Here is a 22,615-nt window from a genome sequence, read left to right as displayed (position 1 = left end):
ATTAAGTTGTTTCGGATATCGGATAAGCATTTCGATGACAGGAGTCCTCCAGCGATGTCCTGATGGCTCTTATTTGGATATTTGCATGCAATTATTTAGTGATTAAAACACCCACAGAATACTGCCTGTGCTAGTCTCTTACCAGTCCACATCAGTGGGAGAGATCAATGCTGGCTCTCCAGTGTGCATGACTTGCTTCCCACACTGATAAAAAACATTCTCAGCTGTGCATTTTAGTGCTGCACCGGGAGTGCAAAAAGCTATATTTATTATTCTAAGAAAATAGAAGACTATTTTATACGGAGTCAGACCATTGGTACATCAAGCTCAGATTTGACTACAGTAACTGGCAGGAACTTTTACTAGTCTTTTCAGACTTTCAGACTTTTCCTAGCTCTGTCTGGAGATGCTAGGTATTGTACCTAGGGCCTTCTGCCCACAAAGGATGTGGTCCATCACTGGGCCTTGGTCCTTCTCTAAAGCCGCACTTTAAAATTATCTGGTCATAGTGTAGGTCTGGGTTCAACTACCGTATCCCACTAGCAGAAGCCCTTAAATGGACTTCTACTACTGCAAGGGGGCTTTCCCCCCTTTTTCCCCCAGAGAGGAGAAAGGGGGTTGCTCTGCTTGGCAAGCTGAAATACTTGTACAGTTGTACCTTGGAAGCAAAAAAGAATCCATTCCGGAAGTCCATTCGACTTCCAAAACGTTCGATGCAGGAATTTCTTTTTTTTTTTTTATAAAATTTTTATTGGTTTTACAAATTTTTTAAGAACAAAACAAACACTTAAAAAGACATACAAACACGTATAGTTTCATAACCTTTTTTCATAAACCTCTTTTCCAGGACTCCCCCATACCCCCCCTTTCTGCATCCCCATGTCCATAATTTTTTAACAACTTCTAAATATTCTTTTCCAACCTCTGTCATCTTAGTCTTTTCTATAATCTGATCTTATATCACTGTATCCCTTTTTTCCTGAAAACCTCAACATACTAGCATTCATCAAGTTTATAGTAGTCCTTCAGATAGCTTTTAAATTTTCTCCATTCTTCTTCCGCCGTCTCTTCTCCCTGATCACGGATTCTGCCGGTCATCTTAGCCAGTGTCATATAGTCCATCACTTTCATCTGCCATTCTTCCAGAGTGGGTACAAGGTGCAGGAATTTCCTGCAGCCAACTGGAAGCTGCAGAAGTCCCGCAGACTGTTTGGCTTCCAAAAGAACGTTTGCAAAACTGGAACACTCACTTTCGGGTTTGTGGTGTTCGGGAGCCGAAATGTTTTACTGCTAAGGCATCTGTCCACCAAGGTACGACTGTACAGATGGAACAATTACCACAGAGCTACATTGAATTTCTTCCACAGACACTGGGAGAGAGGTACAAATGAAATACTCCTATGGCATTAAGTTGTTCTAGACAAATCCCCTTCAAAGGAGACAGTGGAAAAGGCACCAGAAGGCCCATCAAATCACTGTCAGCTAATATAGCAACACAATCAGGAAAAAATTATGAACATAAAATTCTGGTGACTTTCATTACCTGAGAAGTTCTTAGGCAGGTGAATTGATACCTAAATCTAATCTCATAAACCCAAAGGAATACTTGGCATCAATGTTTAATCCTGATTTTATTCTGATAGCAATTTAATAGTTTCAGTTTTATGTCCACCAACACAACATATTGCTAACCGTGGTACAAAAACACTGCAAAAACATGTAAGTAAAAATCTACATTCTTCTATGTCTTACTTATACCAAAGCCAGTCTTCATTAAAAAATATCCACAAGCAAAGATTCACAGCATTTGATCTTCCTACATAGTCACCTTTTTGCTGTCCTGGTTAACCCAGTGTAGACTTATACCACCATGTTGAATGTTCACTTAAAAACAGCCCTGTAGTGGTGACATGGAGGTAGCTGCATTTGTTCTGGCTGAGACTGATGTGAGTTGCGCTCCGTAACATCTGGAAGGCACCAGGTTGGCAAAGGCTGTTCTAGGCCACACGACAAACCAACTTTGATATAGTAAGAAGGCTGTATACTGAAATGGGTGCTGCTTTGTCAAATGTAATTGCACATCACAATGTAATTGGTACATAATTTCTTCACACATCCATATAATTCCTCTCCACTTAAAAAAAAGAACTTACCAAGAGTGCTACAGTTATTGCCATAGTTTTAAAAACTATTTTCCTTGTATGCCATGGACTAATAAAGCCTCCTTGCTGACTCACAAACAGAAACTATGATCCTATTGTAGAGCAACTGTTCAACTCAGAGGGGGCTGAACAAGAGAATTTCCTGGTGGGTTGCGCTGTCATGGATGCCAGTTTTATTTTGGCTCATTCTAACAAGCACCTGCCTAAAGCCCTAGATAGTTTTGACATCACATAATGAGAAGAAACATCCTAATGAAGAGTAAAACCTAGAGTAGACAACAGATTTGTCTTCTGTTGAGATACCTCCATAGGTTTTGATGCGGTTTCAATGTATCTTAAAATGTTCCCTGCTCAAAAGCACTGGGAAATGCAGCAGGTTAATAATATTATGAAGAGTGTGTAACATGCCTGTCATCTTGTGATGGTATCAGAATGGTTGCAATTGTATGATTCCCTTGTGAAACCAGAAAGCTACTGTGTAAGCTCCAAAGATCCTAAAATTGTCAAATGTGCTGCATTGTGCAGATTTGTCATTGTTAGAATGCATCTGCTTTTTCTAATGGCCCTCTAATAACGTCAGCTTCCTTCCAACTTGTTCCGTTGGATAATTCATCTGCTTTCCATTACCCTGACACTGAGAGTATCCAGCCATGATTGAGCTACTTCATTTTGGCTGCTCCCATGGAGTTGGAAACCCCTCTGGTGGAGGGCTCAGTTCATGGTCTGGATCTACCTGATCAGCCTAATTCAATAGCTTTTTTAAAACACTATCCCAGCCATCTAGGAAACACTCATAGAAAAGCAGCTCACACATGACTATGGTAACATTTATAGGGCCTTTGAGAAGAAACGTAAAATGGTGAAATTTGCTGATCGTGGTTTGATTTTCATTCTTTTCTCAGTGGTAACAACACAATTCTTCTCCCAAGTCTGAAGGACGATTCATAACAGGCTTTCGTGGAGTTTTGCTTAGGCTGTTATGCCAAGCACATCGAGCTACAAATGGAACAGTTGTTTACAGCTGAATATATATTCCAACCTTTCATAGAATGGCTTAACATTTTCTCGCCGGTATCTGCCATTGTTAGATTAAAACATCACACATAGGAAGTCTTTTTGTATAGCTTTATTCACTGGGCATCTGGAAAGGAAATGAAGTAAGGCAGTCCCTGTTGCTTTGTTTCTTTTTGTTTCCACCACTATGTGATTGTTACACTTTTGTTATTTTTAGGGATATTGGCTAAAGGCAAGCACTTATCATTCTGGCAACCATAGTAGTGGTGTTTCCCCCCCCCCCTTGCTTTTTTAGAATAACAGATGTTTTCAATTGAAATGGGCATGTTATTGATGCGCAACACAGCCTGATAGCACCCTGCATCATCCTTTATAGGGCATCTAGTTAATTAGAAGGTTACCTTTACAAGGAGAAAACATAATTGAGGCCTCTCCAGAGGCATTTTATCTTTAAGTGGTAGTTACACCAAGAAAATAACACCTTTTTGCATGGCTGCTTATATTTGGGGTGTCTGCCTAAACTAAGCAAATATTTATTTGCAGAAACAATCCCCTGGTGAAATAAACCACTAGGCACTTCTGTTGAATGCACACTTGCAGATGCTCCTAGGGGAACAATCTTTTTGGGGAACAATAGTAAGTAAATATTGGCAGTGAACTTGCTATTAAGCCTTTCTAGTGGAAGATAACCTGTACTGTAGTGCTAAGGGATCTCTGGAGGTGTTTATAGGTCTCACATATGCTAATATATTTGTGAAGCATTTCAATTGAGAACACCTCTTGTATTTCCCCCCCTTTTTCCTTTGTCCTTACACACACACACACACACACACACACACACACACACACACACACACGGTCTATTGGAATAGTTATCAAATAATCCTATTACATAGAAGGGTGAATTAACCCTCAAACTAGGCATGTTTCTGCCAGAGAAAAATGAATAAAAACAAACTGAAATTACTGTATAACTGTTGTGCACAACAAGATTATTGCATGTGATAATTTAAAAAAAGATTGATGGGTTTGGTGGGGCTCTTGGAGCCTGAGGACTCTTGTGCCCTATATACCCTAATGTCTCCTTTGATGGCAGTAAATCTGTCTGTAATGCTAAAGACAGACTACAGCAGGCAACCTAAGGCCTCGGGGCTGGATGCAGCCCAATCGCCTTCTAAATCTGGCTCGTGGATGGTCCGGGAATTTGCACATTTTTACACGAGTAGAATGTGTGCTTTTATTTAAAATGCATCTCTGGGTTATTTGTGGGACATAGGAATTCGTTCGTCCCCCCCACAAAAAAATATAGTCCGGCCCACCACATGGTCTGAGCAGTGCCGGATTTATATATAGGCTAAGTAGGCTGAAGCCTAGAGTCTCTAAATTTAGGGGGCCTCACCAGCCCACCCGCTCCCCAGTGGGCAGTCTTCCCTCTCCCAAAATTGCAAACCCAAGACTTCATGCAAGGGCAGGGCAACTCAGGCCTCTAAATCTAGGGGGACTAACCAGCCTGCCCTCCTCCCAGTGCCGCAGTCTCCCCTCTCCCAAAAATTGTAAACCCAAGACTTAATGCAAGGGTGGGGCTTCTCAGGCCCAGCAACTATGAGACTCAGAGCTGGCCAGTGGGGCCCAGTTTGAAGCAGTGGGGCGCAACTTGGATTTTTTTTTTTACTGGCTCCAGTTCACAGCCAAAGTTTGCAAAATCTTATAGATATAAATAAAATCCATCTAGATTGCCCTTGTACGGGGAGACCCTTAGGAGCAGCCCGCGGGACCCAATTTGGCCCAATTGCTCCAATTGCCCTAAGGTCAGCCCTGATGAGACTGTACAGGGGTTGGACTGACAAGCCCTGCACCTTCTAGGTCCCTGGTGTCCCTATTCAGAGTACAGACTCAAAGACTTGTTATGGAAAGAAGGGGGGGCACTTATTGGAAATCAGTTTTATCACCTCCCCCCCCCCCCCCCGACAAACCCCGAGACAATGAGTCCAGCCACCTTTTATTCACAGTCGCATAAGCACTACACTACAGCATGGCTGTAAACCTATACGTTCAACTGCTGATATATACACCCAATATGTAGCAATGGAGATTTATGTTACTGCTTTATGAATGAACACTGTGTTTTATGAATTGATTCTGTGTTTTGTGAATTACCTAAGAGCCACCAATAGGGAGCTCTAGAATCTGACAGCTAACCAATTGGGTACTACCAAACAGCAACCCCTATTGCTGAAAGCAGGTAACCAGCAGGGAATGCTTCAGCTCAGCCTTTGCACTGTTAACTGAACACCCCCTGCTGTGCAGATAATAGAGAAAGCTCATAAATTGTATCCTTCTGGCATCCTGGCCAACTCTATAACACTGGTGTAAACCTGGTGCACCAGAAGCCCAGAACAGCAGCAAATAAAATCTGCTCATACGTCAGCGACTGATAAGACTTGTCAACCATTTCTTCCAAAGTCTTCCTAAATTATAAAACTCCAAAATACAGGCCAAAAGAGAGCAGGTCTGGGAAGAGTGAGGCATACAATGGGCACCACCAGTGAAAAGGCCTTGCCCCCCGTAGCTCCTGTAATAATAATAATAATAATAATAATTTATTATTTGTACCCCGCCCATCTGGCTGGGTTTCCCCAGCCACTCTGGGCGGCTTCCATAGAAACCAAAAAAACACTAAAATATCATACATTAAAAACTTCCCTGAACAGGGCTGCCCTGTCATTTGATAGGGTGCCCACTTGCCCTCCTTCTTGACATGGAATGCTCTCTATTGGAGTCTCCAGGTCCAGTACAAAGACCGTAAGAAGGGAGAGCAGGGACCTTGAAGTTCCCAACAGCTGTAAATCAAGCAAGCAAGCACATAGGTCACCTTTGTCACAGTCAGGATGCCTATGTCCTGGCCAGGCCTGCACCCAATCTTGTTTTGTACAATCTTGTTTTTCCTCAGTAACCAAAATTATATTATCAACATATACAAGCAGTAATGTTGTTTGCCTTCATTTGCAAGGAATCGTACAAAACAAAGTGGCACTAATAAAGAAAAGTTTCAGGGTGGCAACAGAAAGCAAACTAAAAATGCTTTTGCAGTTCATCAGAACTATCCAGCAATATCAAGTTATAGTAGAACTGGTACTATTAACAGTAATCCTTCTGGTTGGTTAATTGGTTCGGCAACTTCCATGCACATGACATGTGATGCTAATTATTTTCCCCAAGAGTTCAATGATAACTAATCAGAGGCAGCTACAGTTATAAATGCCAACAAAATATCTGTGAAAGGAAGAGGAGCACATTTGCTCAAGTGTGTTGTAGGGAGAAATACTGTTTGTAATGAAGAGAGAGCAATAGTTTACTTGCTCAAATTAACAAATAAGAAAGTTTTCAGAACTTAAATTCTAGATTAAAATTGATTACTTAATTGAGAAGGGGATTGTAACAAAAACACTGGGGTCTAATTTGAATAGTAGAGTGTCTGGTATCTGGTGGGCAGACCAAAGCACTCATCAGGACAGCTATGAGATTCAGGTGAGGGTCAGATGCCTTGTCAATCCCGGCCCAGGCCTGCAAAGGTTTACAGAGTTCAGTTATTGCAAAAGTTTTTCAGTGTTAATTTTATGCATTTTTAAAAATCACAACAGTATTTAACAATAATAATAGAGGAGAATTTGTGAATTGCAGACTTTTAAATACCCGTCATCATCCTTGGCTTCACTCAATTTCATTTATAACACTCTTTCATTTTCTTCTAGTTGTGAGGGTGGGGGGTGGGGAGGGGCCTCACAAGTGGAGTAGCCTAGGGCTTCTCTTCATCTAAATCCGGCCCTGGGTCTGAGGGACGGTGGACCAGCCCATGGCTGAAAAAGGTTGCTGACCCCTGGACTACAATTCCTGAATGGCAAAGAGGAACAAAAGGAAACTCAGCCCCTTCAGGTTCTGTTTGAAAAAAAGAGGCTAGCTGAGAACATTAACCAAATAAAAGGCCTTTTCTTTTTTGCTTATTTATAGTAAACCTTTTAAGCCTTCACACCCTTTTAAGTGCAGATATTTTGAAGGTCTTTTCAGTTAAATAATTGGTTAGGATCCTGGTCATTAGAGATTACAGTGACTCTGGCTTGCATACACACCATACATTCGAACTGCACGGCTTCTGCCAAAGAATCTTGGAAACTGTAGTTTAGCCTCATGGAACTACAATTCCCTGCACCCTCAACAAACTACAGTCTCCAGAGTTTTTTTGGGGTGGTGGTAAGAGAGGCTATTAAAGCATGGCAGGTATGCAGCCTCTGTCGGCATCTTTTCTTTTTAGAAGTCATTTTCAATTTGAAGCCTGATTAATTGAATGTTTACATCTCTGTGTAACCTGAACTATGTGACCCCCCCACCCTGCTTCTAAAATAATATTTTTCTTACCTATCTTTAAAATCCCAATATAGTTATGTGATAGATCCAAACATGGTGGCTTTGGAGTATGGGACAGACAGTCAGTGCATAAAAGTATCTCAAACAGATGAAAGTGAAATATATATGTGGAATGAACAATATAGGGGTGGGGTTTTTGGTTTTTTTTGCTATAGATTTGTTGCTTTTAAAACCAGAAAAATTAGTTTTAAAGAGAAGTATGCTTTTTTAAAAGCAGAAAGTGCTTAGATTTCAGGCAGTGAAGAAACAGTTAAATGTTATCTGTTGTTCATCTGCATTAGATGATAGACAAATAGGTTAGAATGAGAAGAGCACTGAAGTCTCCTTGCTTTGCACCAAACCCTACCATTATCTTTAGCTCATGCATGGCTTCTCTGTGCAGCTGTAGAGATCTGACTCTTCCAAGCTGCACCACCCGTGTAGTAATGAGGTTGTTTTAAAGAGAATAAATGGCATGCATGCTACTCTGTGGCACCATGATTCCATTACATCTGAAGAATGTGTGCTTCTCTGTTGTACCCCGAAACAGTATTTACTTAAAAAGAACCCACTTTAACGTCATATTAAAAATCCTGCAGGGTAGATGAATTCACTCTAAAAACCGAGTGATTGAATTTCATGTCATTCAAAGGCCCTACATCAGGGTGGGCAAACCTGTAACTTCAGGGCTACAACTCCCATCACCCTTGATCATTGGTCATGGTGTTTGGGGCTGATGGAGGTCCACAGATCCCCCAACCCTGCTCTATATGGATGCTTAAGGGAAGGAGCATGCACAAATATTGATGTGGCCCACTTAGGCTATTAAATGTTGACGTTGTGTCCCAGTGTGTTCACTATGTGGCAAATGTATTCACAGAACTGTTGGGTTGCTGGAGGACTAATGTGGGAGAATAATAATATGCCTTCCACTATTGTTTGAGAAATAGAAATGTGTTTCCTCTAAAACCTCTGGGCCTTGCTGCATATTGTAAGAATGCAAACACAGATTCCTGTTCTTCCTTTCCCAGTTGAATCCTTCCCCTAGAAATGCATTGCAAAACACCAGAAGCATATAATTCTTCCTGCCTTGATCCTCAGTTTTGACTGATTTCAGAAGGTGTCTTTCAAGACCTGAAAATCATGTTTTTAATTCAATGCATCTCTTCTATATGATATATCACTTGGAGTAATGGCAGCTCAGGCCCTGTATAGTTACCTCAGTCATCTCCAATGATAAGCCACAATTTCCAGCCAGAACCATTCTATTTTGCTGTGTAAGGCTTATGCTAACAGCACTGATATTTACAGTGGAAGCATTAGGTGGTTATTTGGTGGACAGAGCATGACTGAAATCTAGGGTCCTGCTCTTACATTCAGTTTCATCTGGGAGAAACGGAAGTTCCCACCTAATATTTCGATCTGCACAGGAATCATAGAATTGTAGAGTTGGAAGGGAGGGTCTATTGTTTTGTCTTGTTCTTGTTCTTATTATGCATTTTGTGTTTTTGACTTTTATATTTATGCTGTAAACTGCCCTTAGATCTGCAGATGAAGTGCAATTTACAATTTTAATTAACCAGTCATAATCATAATCATAATGTGCTGTTTAACCGGTATATCAGAGTAAGACATATGAAGATCCTTGTGAGCGATGTGAGTATTTTCTCTTTTTATTTCTTGTTCTCAAATGGTGGTTCCTTTTTCCATATATTATATTTACATTTACATTTCCTTATATGCAGTGAAATTTGAGAACTGATTTGCTAACTGCCCTGTTACATGGTTTTTCTTCCCCCCCTTTTTATTAGCTTGGGGGTATCTACTTGTTGCATTTTATAGAGCAGGTTTCATTTATGTGCTTTGTGCCTTTGGTGACAGGCATTCTGCTTCTATTGCCCAGAGTTCATCCATCTCTACTTTTTCTTCCGTTCTCTTTCAGTTATGATTTTTGTAAAGAACAAACAGGATAATTGTTTTACATTTTCTTATGAATTCTTTATGCACCTGATATTATTGGGGACTTTCTGTCCCATATCTTATTCAACTTTCAGAGATCCTCTAGAGACCTGATTGCCAAGTATTTTAATCTACTTACATTAAGTTGTTTTTTTTAAAAATAATGGTTTTAACTTTATTCCATTTGTCATGTGTCTTGTTAATATTGCCTTGTTATTCTTCTGCGTTTCTGAAATATGGATGTGACAGGGACCTAGGCTGATGCCTTATACTGAATCTGACTGTCTAGTTCAGCATTGTCTATGCTGGCATTTGCCCCCCCCCCAATGGCTGGTGATGTGCGAATGTATTCCTTAGGCTGAAAAAGCTTCCCTGCCTCTGGCAAACACTTCGTTTGATCCAGCAGGGTTCTTCTTACTTGGAGGAAGGTTTGTCCTGGAAGGCCACGATATTGCAGTGTTTCTTCTTGCAGAAAGGGCAGAGATCCAAGCCATCCACTCTAACTGAGCTGCTTGGTGCTGACCCCTTTCTTCCCTCCAAGGCGATAGGCAGATGTCTAGTTAAGCATATTTATTGAACTTTTGTGTTTGGTTGAGAACAGTTGGCCAGCCTCGCCGAGCTTGTAATAGTTTTATCACAGGTACAGTGTTGTTTATTGACAGGCATAGTTTATAAATGAGGACACAAAGTCAACTTATTCTTGGTTCCAGCAGGAACAATAAATTGTATGCCTTCAGGTTTTGGATGCGTTTCAAGGCCATTTCTTTGTGACTGCTTACTGTGCAAAGCAGGACCGGTGGTTCCTTTCTGACTAAGTTGGTTTTTAAAAGAAAAAGAAAAAGAAAGCAACACAACATAGTTCTGAGCATCTTAGAGTGAAATGAGAATACTACTGTTCTGTTGAAGGGGAATATTAAATAATGTTATTAATATAATTCAAGATTTCAGCTCTCACTTCCATGAGAGCTGGACCATAAAGAAGGCTGATCGCCGAAGTATTGATGCTTTTGAATTGTGGTGCTGGAGGAGACTCCTGAGAGTCCCATGGACTGCAAGAAGATCAAACCTATCCATTCTTAAGGAAATGAGCCACCAGTGCTCACTGGAAGGACAGATCCTGAAGCTGAGACTCCAATACTTTGGCCACCTCATGAGAGGAGAAGACTCCCTGGAAAACACCCTGATGTTGGGAAAGATGGAGGGCACAAGGAGAAGGGGACGATAGAGGGCGAGATGGCTGGACAGTGTTCTCGAAGCTACCAGCATGAGTGTGACCAAACTGTGGGAGGCAGTGGAAGACAGTGGAAGTGCCTGGCGTGCTCTGGTCCATAGGGTCACGAAGAGTTGGACATGACTAAACGACTAAACAACAACAACAAAAGATTTCAGCTCTGATTAAGATTCCTATTCTGTATGATTTATTCACATGTGAGCTAATGAGCAAACTAAAGTGCCAACAGTAGCAGCTTCCTTCCCAGGGCAAAGAGCAGGTTGCAGGCAGGGACTGGGAAAGAGTTAAACCTCCCTGTCTGTATGTCATGGATAATATCCAACTAGCTCCAAATATGTCCACTTCCACATTGGAACTCCTCCCTCTCCTCTTGCTGTGCTCACTTCACACCCTCCCCAAATCTGCTCCAGAGGTTTAGGGGACCATTCCATTGCACAAGCCAAAATCCTTGTAGGGTACTTATAACTGGGTCCAAGCATTGGTCTAGAAGCTGTAATTTGTACTGGACCAATGGCAGCCCAACATATAACACATTCCAGTAATATCAACCAGAGTAATAAGTGATTCATAGCCAATGATTTTGTTGAAGCCTCACTGTCCCCTTTGCACACATAACTAGTTTCATGGGTTAACAATAAAAGAGCAAATCTTGGCAGAAGGAGTGACTTCATTTATGTGGTTCCTCACCTATCATATAAAAGTAATGCTAATTCACTGCTTTCAGGGGATTTAGCCAATCTAAATTTCCTTGATAGGACTGGAAAATCTGATCTTGAGGCAGAATAGGTACATTGGTGATTTAAACTATTATTGGTTCTAAACTGTAAGGCAATGGAGAGATGGGGGAAATGTAATGAGCTCATTACAGTTTATATCTTATATTTTCTCCAAGTAGATTGCAGTTCCCACGCTGGTTTCACTGATATGCATGAAATTTTGTTTATCTTCTTTTTGTTAACATTTATTTTACTTCCAGCTCCTGAAGTATTTCAGTGGAAACCTTCTGTCTGTCCCTCTAAAAAGCTGTACACATTAAGGCAGTTTTTGTAGATAAGCACAAGAATCTCTTGTTTTAATAGTAATAAGGAAAAAAATATACCTTAATCAAAACAACAAAGAAAAATGTATGCATGTATCCTCCGCCTCTGTTTTGGAATGTGTGTGTCTGCAGGGTGTCAATTAGTTAATCCAATGTTATATTCACTGGATAACTTTTTCAGCTGTGATAGTTTTTTCTTCTTCTACTTTGTCAGAGAGACCATAGGAGTATGTGGGTATGTGGAGAGGGAATATCAGACTGCTACTGAAGAACTTACTCTCCTATTTTGAACTCAGGTCCCAAATTGTCTGAGACCAGAATACTATTTCCATACAAATCTGCTTGGACATCTCTTTCAACAATTGACATCCTGCTGATTGTTCCCCTGTTGTCCGAACTGCAGAGAGTGGGGGAAAGAGACGGACTCTTTTCATTTGTAGTGCCTTGGCTGTGGACGCTCCAACCTCCCCAAAGAGACCCACATGTTTATCTTGCTGCTAATGTTTGGAGGTGGCTAAAGCCGACCTTTTAAAGAAAGTTTTAGGACTAAATTAGGTCCGCTGATAAAAACTTTTGGCTGTTGTGATTTTGTCCTTCTATTGGTTGTTTTTAAAACTATTTTGTTTTTATTAATTGCAGGCCCAGCAACAGCATACAACATCCTCTGCTAGCACATTGGAGGCTGCCTGGTCCTGGATGAATACTGTTCTGACCAGCACCAGGCACCACCATTTAAATTTCCCATCATCATCATCATCATCATCATCATCATCATCAATGTGATTGTGGGAGAGGGATTATTGGGTTGTTGTTTTTTTTCTTATTTATTTTGTGAATGAATGAATTCATTTTGAAATATCACTGCAAATATATTTCAGTCTACCTTGTATTCTATTCCTAATTAGCCCTCTACATCAGGACTACTGTAAAAATGTTTTAACTCTGTGGACATACCTTGAAGCTCTAAGTGGTCTTTTTTCCTCCTAATTTTCAGATTTAGAGTATGCTATTAGTTAGTCCCACCATGTTCACACTTTTTTCTCAGCAATGTCAGTGCTGGCTTCGTCATGCACACAGAATGGGAAGATGGCAAGATCCCCAAGGATGCGCTCTACAGGGAGCTGGCTTCAGGCACTAGGCCTGTTGGCAGACCAACTCTGCATTACCAAGATGTCTGCAAATATGGCACGAAGACTGGCCCCATTAACCCCGTTGTATGATCACAGTGCCTGAAGATAGTATCCACAGCAGTGACCAGAGAATGAAGGATCGCTGGGAGGAACGCAGAGAGAAGAAACACCATGGTATACTTGTAGCAGCTAAACCGGATGCCTTCGTCTGCCCCACCTGCAATAAAACATGTCTCTCCCACCCCGGTCTCCACAGCCACAGCAGGCACTGTAACTCTCCACTGGTTTAACTTTACCCCCAAAGGGGCACTCTTCCATTGTTTCCAGAGACAGAGAGATACCAACATATTTAGTAGATTATACTAGATGACCAATTGTGTACACTCCAACTACATGGCCCTGTAGTGATTATGTTGTTGAAACAGCATACAAATTTGAATGTTATCATACAGCTGGGTTAGGTCTCCACTCAGAAGATACCCTTGGGCATGCATTTAAACTATGCTGCACTTATAAGTTGTCCTTTTGCCAGGTTTGGGATCTGTCGCCTGGGCAGTGGATAAGAAGCACTGTTTAAATGTGCATTGATTTTTCTAATTGAGAAAGACAGAGGAGTGTAACTTTGAGGAGTGTGGTCTAATGATCACTTACAAACAACACCCCGTGAAGTCTCAGTTCTGTTGTTTCATCCCTGATTACTTCATGAGCCATCTGGTACAGTTCCTGTTGCAACGAGAGAGTCTCTTGCCTCTTTGGCCTTTTCTTTAATGCTGAGATGTGTCTTACAAGTGCGCATCCACCTGATGCGGCCAGACAGGTCAGATGCAGGCACAGGTGCAAACACGGCCAAGCATGAGTCCAGATGGCTCTTGTTCATTAAGTCAAGCAAAGTAATAGCTGCACAGACGAAGGCCTCCAAGAAACTAATAAGCTGCCTTCCAAGGGAAGCATCAAGTTCAGAGCCGAAGCTTGCGATGATTCTAAAGAGGTAATCAGCTTTGAATGGAGGGTGAAAGCTGAGCTGATCAAGTCTGCTGGATATTTGGGCAAAGCGACAAATGGAGAAGCCAAAGAGATAGCTAAAATCAAATCGTCCATCCCAAGGCTTGATTGCATCAGGTGTCCACAACAGGACGCTGAGTTAAAAAGCCAGGACTTCCCTTTCTTATACTAAGTGAAGTTTTTCTCTTTCTTTTTTGGAACCCTAGCTACAAAACAAGGGCGGGGGGCATACTCCATGTCGTTGACACACAAACACAATTTAGTTAATGAAATAAGATGAGACAGGAAAAAAAGACAGTTCATATTCTTTGTATACACTTGGATAATAATTTGCAAATTACAAAAACAAATGTTCGTAAGATACCAGGATGAATGATACCAGGAAGTATAAAAGATATTTATGAAATCTGATACTGTATTTTTTTTAAAAGAAAATGTGTAATTGAAAAAAGAAAGAAAATAAAGCAAAGGATAGTTATAGAAAGAACTTCACAAATAAAAAATTATGTTTCCAAGAAGACCACCAGTGCTGCCCATGGGGCATCTTGTCCCGTCCCCCCCACGAAATGTCACATGTTTCGCAAGCAGGCAGTCTGCCACCACCACTCAGCACATTCCTTTGGCTGCTCAGTTCATCAAGTGGTGATGTTTTTGTCCTCATAGTAGTAGCAGTGGGGAGAGGGCCACTTTTGTGGGATAGCATTTCCAGATATGAGGGAAGGGGTTTGTGAGATCTCCATATACCTCCAACCTTACCACAATGTATCCAAGATTTTGTTTTAGAGAAATGACACAGCAGCCGGCATCTCAAACGTTGCCCAGTGTGCTGCGTTAGGAAAACAAACTTTTCTCAAGGACAGGAATCCTCTTTCACTCTCCGTTTATTTTGCTGACCAAGAGGGGCTCTGAGGGGGAAGGGGGGGAAAGCAAAGCCAGCACTGTTCCTCTTGGAAACAGGAAGCCCTTCTGTTAAAGCAGAGCTTTTAGTGTGTTTTGTTGCCTATTTTGGTGCCCTTTGCTTAATAGCCACTCCTAGTTTGCAGCATGGCAAACGAACAAATGCCTCTGATGAAATTCGGACCATGCATTCCTTTGGAGGGCGAGAGTTTGTTTGGAGCTCTGCTTTTCAAACACCCTGCTGCTTTAGCAGCCTCACCAGGCTGCAGCTATGTCAAAGGAGTAGATTTGATTCCCTGAAACAGAGTCTTTTCATGAGTATATTAATTTGTATGCAAGAGTCATAACAAAATGCCCACGTTTTCCAAGGAGGGAACATCTTTTTCAGATGAGGCAAGTGCTGAATGGGTGGCACTTGCTGATAATTTGTGACTGTGTCATGTGGCAAGGTTTGCCTCTTGGATCCATGATATATGGTACATTTTTGTTTCTATAGCATTGTATCCCCTTTGGAGCTTACCATGATCTGCGGTGCATGGATATCAGTTCACAGCTTCTCCATCCTGCATTTCAAGCAGCTTGCACTGGCAGCAGCACAAAGTACATACTTATTAGTGATATAAATCAAGATTCTCGGCTCCTGAATAATAATTAATCTGAGGTCTATCACCAGGCATAAACAAAACAAGGTCCTGCTCGGGGTGCGTGTGGCAACAACCTCCCTAGCGATTGCTTCTTCAGATGCTCTTTCTTCAATCGTGTTTGATTTGGAGCAGCTTAGTGGAGGAATGGAAGCCAAGCCGCTGAAGGCCAGCAAAAGATGTGCCTTGTGGTGCAATTGAATGTTGGAAAGCTGGAATGTTAGAAATGGTGAAAACCATTCTGCAGCACTGGCTAGCCAACACGTTTGTTGTGTGGCTCACATGGTTTCAACAATTCCACAGGATCCTGATGGAATGGTTAATATGGGAGAAAACCAAGAAAGAGTACTACTGACTTGAGACACCTGTGCATCAAACTCTGGCTCTGGGCAGGATTACATGATGATTAGTGGAGTTATATCAGCTCAAATGCATCCCTTGTTGTAGCTCACATTTTATGCTTACATTTCAAAATAGCTGTGAGGAAGTCTCACTTTGATGCACTGGAGGTTATGGAGTGAACTGAGGGTTTCAGTGGTCTGAATTAAGTCTATAGATTCCAGGACAGCTTTCCTTGTGCAAGACAGAAAATGGGACTGGCAGTTTGTTGACAGGTGGCGAACAAGTTACCTTTATTTATAACACGATGCAGTGCAGTAAGATGTGACACTGTGATTGACTTGCAACAACTGCAAGGTCAGAAGTCTGATATGCTCAGGAAATGGCAGGCCAGCGACATATTTCCTTACATTGTGATGAATCAGGAATACGTAAAAGGTTAAGCAGGGCAAACACAGTAGCTTGGTTTATTTGAGGTTGGCACAAAGCTATAATCAGCTATTTAGCAATTCCCTTGGAGAGGAATAAAAACCATAAGGCTAGTCACCTTTTAAAACCAACCACCTTCCCTTTAAATCTTTCATGAACATAAAAATAAGTTGCTGCTGGACAGCTGCATGAAATGAGAGGGTCAAAGCTTGCAACCCTAAGCAAAATGTAGTATTTGGAAGATGAGGATTAGGTCTGTGCCTGAGGGTTAGGACTGGTCCATGATCCAGAAAGCACATGCTACAGCTTGCCTTGGAAGGACTGTATGACTTTGAGATGCAAATATGTGTGTGCATTGACTGACTGACTGAATCTCCTGTCCAAAGAAAACTTTGAAACCCAAAAAGTATTTGCTGGAAAATGTAAATGCGCCATCAAATCTAATGCACGCCCTAATTTTCGTGACCTAATTTGACCCAAAAATAGTCTATTCCAGGTATCCTTAACCTTTTAAGATGCAGTGCCCACTTTTAACCCCAGCATGCATTTGGGGACCCATATCTGTCTGTTGCCATATACTTGCATAGTGGTAGTGCTCATGTTGCAACCCACCTTGGATCAGGCTATAACTCATTAGTGGGTCCCAACCCACCAGTTGCAGACCAGTGCTCTATTGGAACTAAACTAGTAACTTTTAATGTTGTATTATTTTGGGTTTTTTATGTTTTATCTTATTTTTTATTAATATGCATTGTTTTATTTAATGGGTTCTGATGTTTTTTAAAAAAGCTTAGCAATGATTTATTTGATGAAAAGTGGGGTTTAAATGTGAAATAAATACATTACAAATTTACTTTGCATTTAAGGTGTAGGCTTTAAAAAATGCAAATGCCATCTATATTTGTGTGTGTGTGTGTGTGTGTGTGAGTGAGAGAGAGAGAGAGAGAATTATTGTACTCACACAGGTGTGCAGTGTGAAGAAAATTCTTTACTTCTCTTTTGCTAGAATCCTAAAGAAAACTCATCTGAAGCCGATATTTTATTTGGGGAGAAATTCACCACTTTCATCTATAGGAGATTAACCCAAGTTTACTCTTCTTACCTCTCTTTCTTCGGAGATATTTTTGAGTCTCTTATTAGTTATTATTATATTTCTTTTATTCTGCCTTTCTAGGAAATGTTTACATTGGCAAAAAAAAAATGCACAACAGTTTAAACAAGAAGTAAAACATGTTCAGATCAAAAATTAAGCACCACATACTATGTGAAAAACTGACATGCTATTTCTGTTAAGCATTTTTTTACTTTGCTTCTCAGTAGGAGATAGAAAAATCTCTGATTTGGGGAATGATTATAGTGGTACCTGTGATTTAGAAATTATTGTGCATTTCCCAAATGCTGTGCAATTGAGGCTGAATCTCTGTAAACAGGAGCACACTCTGCCTCTATTTCTTCTAGTAAATTTAGGAGGAGTAGAACTGGAAATGAAACTTCCAAAATGGAAGTCAGATAACTACAAAAGGACTTCCAATTAGAAGGGAAGGCGGTGATTAGCTGATCTGTCAATGGAGAAAAAGAAAGGAAACATTTTAGGTCAACCAGAAGTACTTCAAGATAAGTTAATAGCATGTTTGTCAAATTGCAGGAACACAGCACCTGTATGCATGCATGAATGCGCGTGTGTGTCTATAGATACCTATACCTATATCTATATCTATTTATAATATCTCTGCCTCTCTCTCTCTCTCTCTCTCTCTCTCTCTCTCTCTCTCTCTCTCTCTCATTCATCTCCTACAAATACATTTAAAACAACAACCAGCATCAACAACCAGAATGTGCATTTGAAAAGAGGTGTTCATTTTACGCAGCTGGTTAGTTGCATGAAATGTATCAGCTCATTTGCAAAATTGGATTCCATAAGCAGAAACAAATTGGGGGTGGGGGAGGATAATAGCAGCAGATGATGACAAATGGAAATTTAATTTAAGGAAACCAGAGCAAGGCTTTGGGCAGAGTGTGAATGCAGTGCCATTGACAGGACTTGTGGGGATCTCGGGAATTGTTACCAAGCAACAGGAATATTATTACGGGGGGACAATGAAGCCTAGTTAAACACATTTTTCTTTGGTGCTGTGAAGGGCATACAAGGAACACTCTCAGATCCATTGAGGCAGGTTTACAAGAACAGACTCAAGAAGGAAACCAAACTTTTAAACACATACTGCTGCTCCATCTGTTGTGGCTTAGAACCCTTGCTGAGCACTACACTGCACTTTTCAGAGTTCAAGTAAGACCAAAACAAAACTATAACATAGATCCTTGCCCAAATCTACACTTCAATGATAGAGACGACAACATAGGGAGGCTGCAACCATCCAAGTCATTTTAAATCCAAATGGCTGGGGCTGATGGGAGTTGTAGTCCAAAAGTTCTGCAGGACACCATGTTGACAATGGCTGCCTTGACTGATGTGTTATTGCTTGTGATCAGCAATAATCCTTGGGATAAGAGGAGACTGAGAGGAGATATGATAACCATCTCAACGGCTGGTCACACAGAGGACGGAGCTAGCTTGTTTTCTCCTACTCTGGAGGGTAGGGCCTGAACCAATGGTTTTAAGTTACAAGAAAGAAGATTCTGACTAAACATCAGGAGGAACCTTCTAACAGTGAGAACTGTTTGACAGTGGAATGGTTTCCCTCAGATGATGGTGGACTCTCCTTCCTTGGAGTAGTTTTTAGCAGAGGTTGGATGGCCATCTGTCATGGATGCTGTATCTGAGATTCCTGCATTGCAGGGGATTGGACTAGATGGCCCTTGGGGTTTCATCCAACTCTATGGTTCTTCGATTCTAGGTGGTGAACAAAATCAAACAAAATAAAATACAAGTTCTCAAAACAAGAAAACTATTTATACAGATACTGTATACAAATCGTATAACATAAATGACTGGGATCTACTTCAGAGAAAGGCTTCTTAAACAAATACGTATTAAGTAGGCAGCTCAACATCATGCCATTAACACCAGTCTAATTTTGGCTGCTAATTGATTCCAGAGAGCTGGAGCTACGACACTAAAAGCTTGGTTTCTAATATAAGCTATGTGCACCTAAGTACAATGTCAGAAATTGTGCTTGCCTACAATTTACATTCCATGCACTCACACTCCTCCTTGGTCATAGAATCATAGAATCATAGAGTTGGAATAGACCTCAAGGGCCATCGAGTCCAACCCCCTGCCAAGCAGGAAACACCATCAGAGCACTCCTGACATATGGTTGTCAAGCCTCTGCTTAAAGACCTCCAAAGAAGGAGACTCCATCACACTCCTTGGCAGCAAATTCTACTGTCGAACAGCTCTTACTGTCAGGAAGTTCTTCCTAATGTTTAGGTGGAATCTTCTTTCTTGTAGTTTGGATCCATTGCTCCGTGTCCGCTTCTCTGGAGCAGCAGAAAACAACCTTTCTCCCTCCTCTATATGACATCCTTTTATATATTTGAACATGGCTATCATATCACCCCTTAACCTCCTCTTCTCCAGGCTAAACATGCCCAGGTCCCTTAGCCGTTCCTCATAAGGCATCGTTTCCAGGCCTTTGACCATTTTGGTTGCCCTCCTCTATAATATTAATAATAATAATTTATTATTTATACCCCGCCCATCTGGCTGGGCCTCCCCAGCCACTTTGGGCGGCTTCCATAGAACCCAAAAATACAGTAAAATATCACACGTTAAAAACTTCCCTGAACAGGGCTGCCTTAAGATGTCTTCTGAATGTCAGGTAGTTGTTTATCGCTTTGACATCTGCTGGAAGGACGTTCCACAGGGTGGGCGCCACTACCGAGAAGGCCCTCTGCCTGGTTCCCTGTAGCTTTGCTTCTCGCAATGAGGGAACCGCCAGAAGGCCCTCGGCGCTGGACCTCAGCGTCCGGGCAGAACGATGGGGGTGGAGACGCTCCTTCAGGTATACTGGACCGAGGCCGTTTAGGGCTTTAAAGGTCAGCACCAACACTTTGAATTGTGCTCGGAAACATACTGGGAGCCAATGTAGGTCTTTCAAGACCGGTGTTATATGGTCTCGGCGGCCGTTCCAGTTTGTCAGTGTCCTTCTTGAACTGTGGTGCCCAGAACTGGACACAGTACGTACTCCAAGTGAGGTCTGACCAGAGCAGAATACAGTGGCACTATTACTTCCCTTGATCTAGATGCTATACTCCTATTGATGCAGCCCAGAATTGCATTGGCTTTTTTAGCTGCTGCGTCACACTGTTGGCTCATGTCAAGTTTGTGGTCAACCAAGACTCCTAGATCCTTTTCACATGTACTGCTCTCAAGCCAGGTGTCACCCATCTTGTATTTGTGCCTCTCATTTTTTTTGCCCAAGTGCAATACTTTACATTTCTCCCTGTTAAAATTCATCTTGTTTGTTTTTGCCCAGTTCTTTAATCTGTCAAGGTCGTTTTGAAGTGTGATCCTGTCCTCTGGGGTGTTAGCCACCCCTCCCAGTTTGGTGTCATCTGCAAATTTGATCAGGTTGCCCTTGTGTCCATCATCCAAGTTGTTGATAAAGATGTTGAATAAGACCGGGCCCAAAATTTTTTTAAGATACATTGTACAATACTGCACTTACTCATCTCAACACATGTACAAGTGACAACTCTCAGACTTGTACTGTATGGTCATTCAAGCCAAGATGGTTACCAGCAATTCCCATGTCGTCCTGGCTCTGAATTTCCTTATGAAGCATTCTGGCCTCACTGTATTGCTAGATGAATCCCCCATGACAGTCAAACCTTGAACCTCTCAAAAACATATTGGTATTTTTTGTAATCGAATATCAACAGAGCTAACTCCTGGCAAAACTTTAATGCAGTTGAATATAATTATTTTTCACTTAGCTATGAAATTAGTTTAATTGCTTCTAAGTAAACAACTATGTTTCTCTTTGGGGGGCAATATTTCTTCCAATAATGTTAAATCTAGACTAATACACTGCTTTCTCCTTTGACATTTTATTATAGGGATGTCAGCATGCATCCATAAAGTGTAACCATGGAAGTAATAAAGAATAATTTGCAACTAGAGTTGTTTTTTTAAAAGTGTGCATGGCAAAGGCATTACAGTATATGATAAACAAGTGACAAGGCTGCTTGGCAAAAGTAGCTAATCAGTTGCTATGCCACCGTTTATATTTAAGCTATTGCATCCAAAACAGTGCAGAACACTAAGTTGCAATTTAGGAGTATATTTGTTATAGCTGTGAACCCCCTTTGATACCAAGTTCTCCCTCGGTGATCTCCCCAAGGCCTGATGCTGGGAAATTAGCAAACTCTTAATTCTCTTACAGAACTGTTGTTCCCTGGAAGCCATCGTAATTAAGTAGTTTTGAAACTAGTTTGTCATGTAGATATACTGTAACTTACAGTACTGATCTCTTACAAGGATAAACATTTCTTTGCTGAATGTTTTTTTTAATGCATAAATAACACTGTAGGGGTTTAAGAAGTTTCCCTGTTATTAAATCAAACAAATATAAATTGGAAACCTTCCTGAGAATTCCATACGATTCTTGAGCGTCTTTGCAAGGACACTGTAGATGTCATGACTATATCCACTATTTAATGCTGTTGCTCAGTCAACTTTATTGATCCAGCCAAAATTATGCACTTTTAAGTTCTACTGATATCAGTTCAATTTCAACTTTTAAGCACATACTGAACTCTCATGTTGAAATCAGGGACACTTAAAAGTTATTGGCTTTGGCTGAATTGGGCCTGCGATAACTGTAAAACATTTTCTAATATAAAAGCACAGTAAGTCTCATACATCTCTTTTCCCCGGCCCTTCATGTGGCTGTAGTATCCATGCATTCTTACACCTTGGCCACATCCAATACAAACATAGAAGCCAGTTCTGAGAGGCCAAGGTCGCTTTAGCCTCCCCCTAAAATATTTGACGCGGGTGGCGCTGTGGGGGACGCGGGTGGTGCTGTGGGTAAAACCTTAGCGCCTAGGGCTTGCCGATCGTATGGTCGGCGGTTCGAATGCCCGCGGTGGGGTGCGCTCCCGTCGTTCGGTCCCAGCGCCTGCCAACCTAGCAGTTCGAAAACACCCCCGGGTGCAAGTAGATAAATAGGGACTGCTTACCAGCGGGAAGGTAAACGGCATTCCATGTGCTGCGCTGGCTCGCCAGAGCAGCTTCGTCACGCTGGCCATGTGACCCGGAAGTGTCTGCAGACAGCACTGGCTCCCGGCCTATAGAGTGAGATGAGCGCACAACCCTAGAGTCTGGCAAGACTGGCCCGTATGGGCAGGGGTACCTTTACCTTTACCTTTAAAATATTTGAGGGGGACGCTGCCCAAATTTATGG

This window comes from Podarcis liolepis, assembly GCF_965112155.1.
Source record: "Podarcis liolepis genome assembly, chromosome: 8".
NCBI lineage: Eukaryota > Metazoa > Chordata > Lepidosauria > Squamata > Lacertidae > Podarcis > Podarcis liolepis.
The sequence above is the reverse complement of the archived record's forward strand: the minus strand, read 5'-3'. Positions refer to the sequence as shown.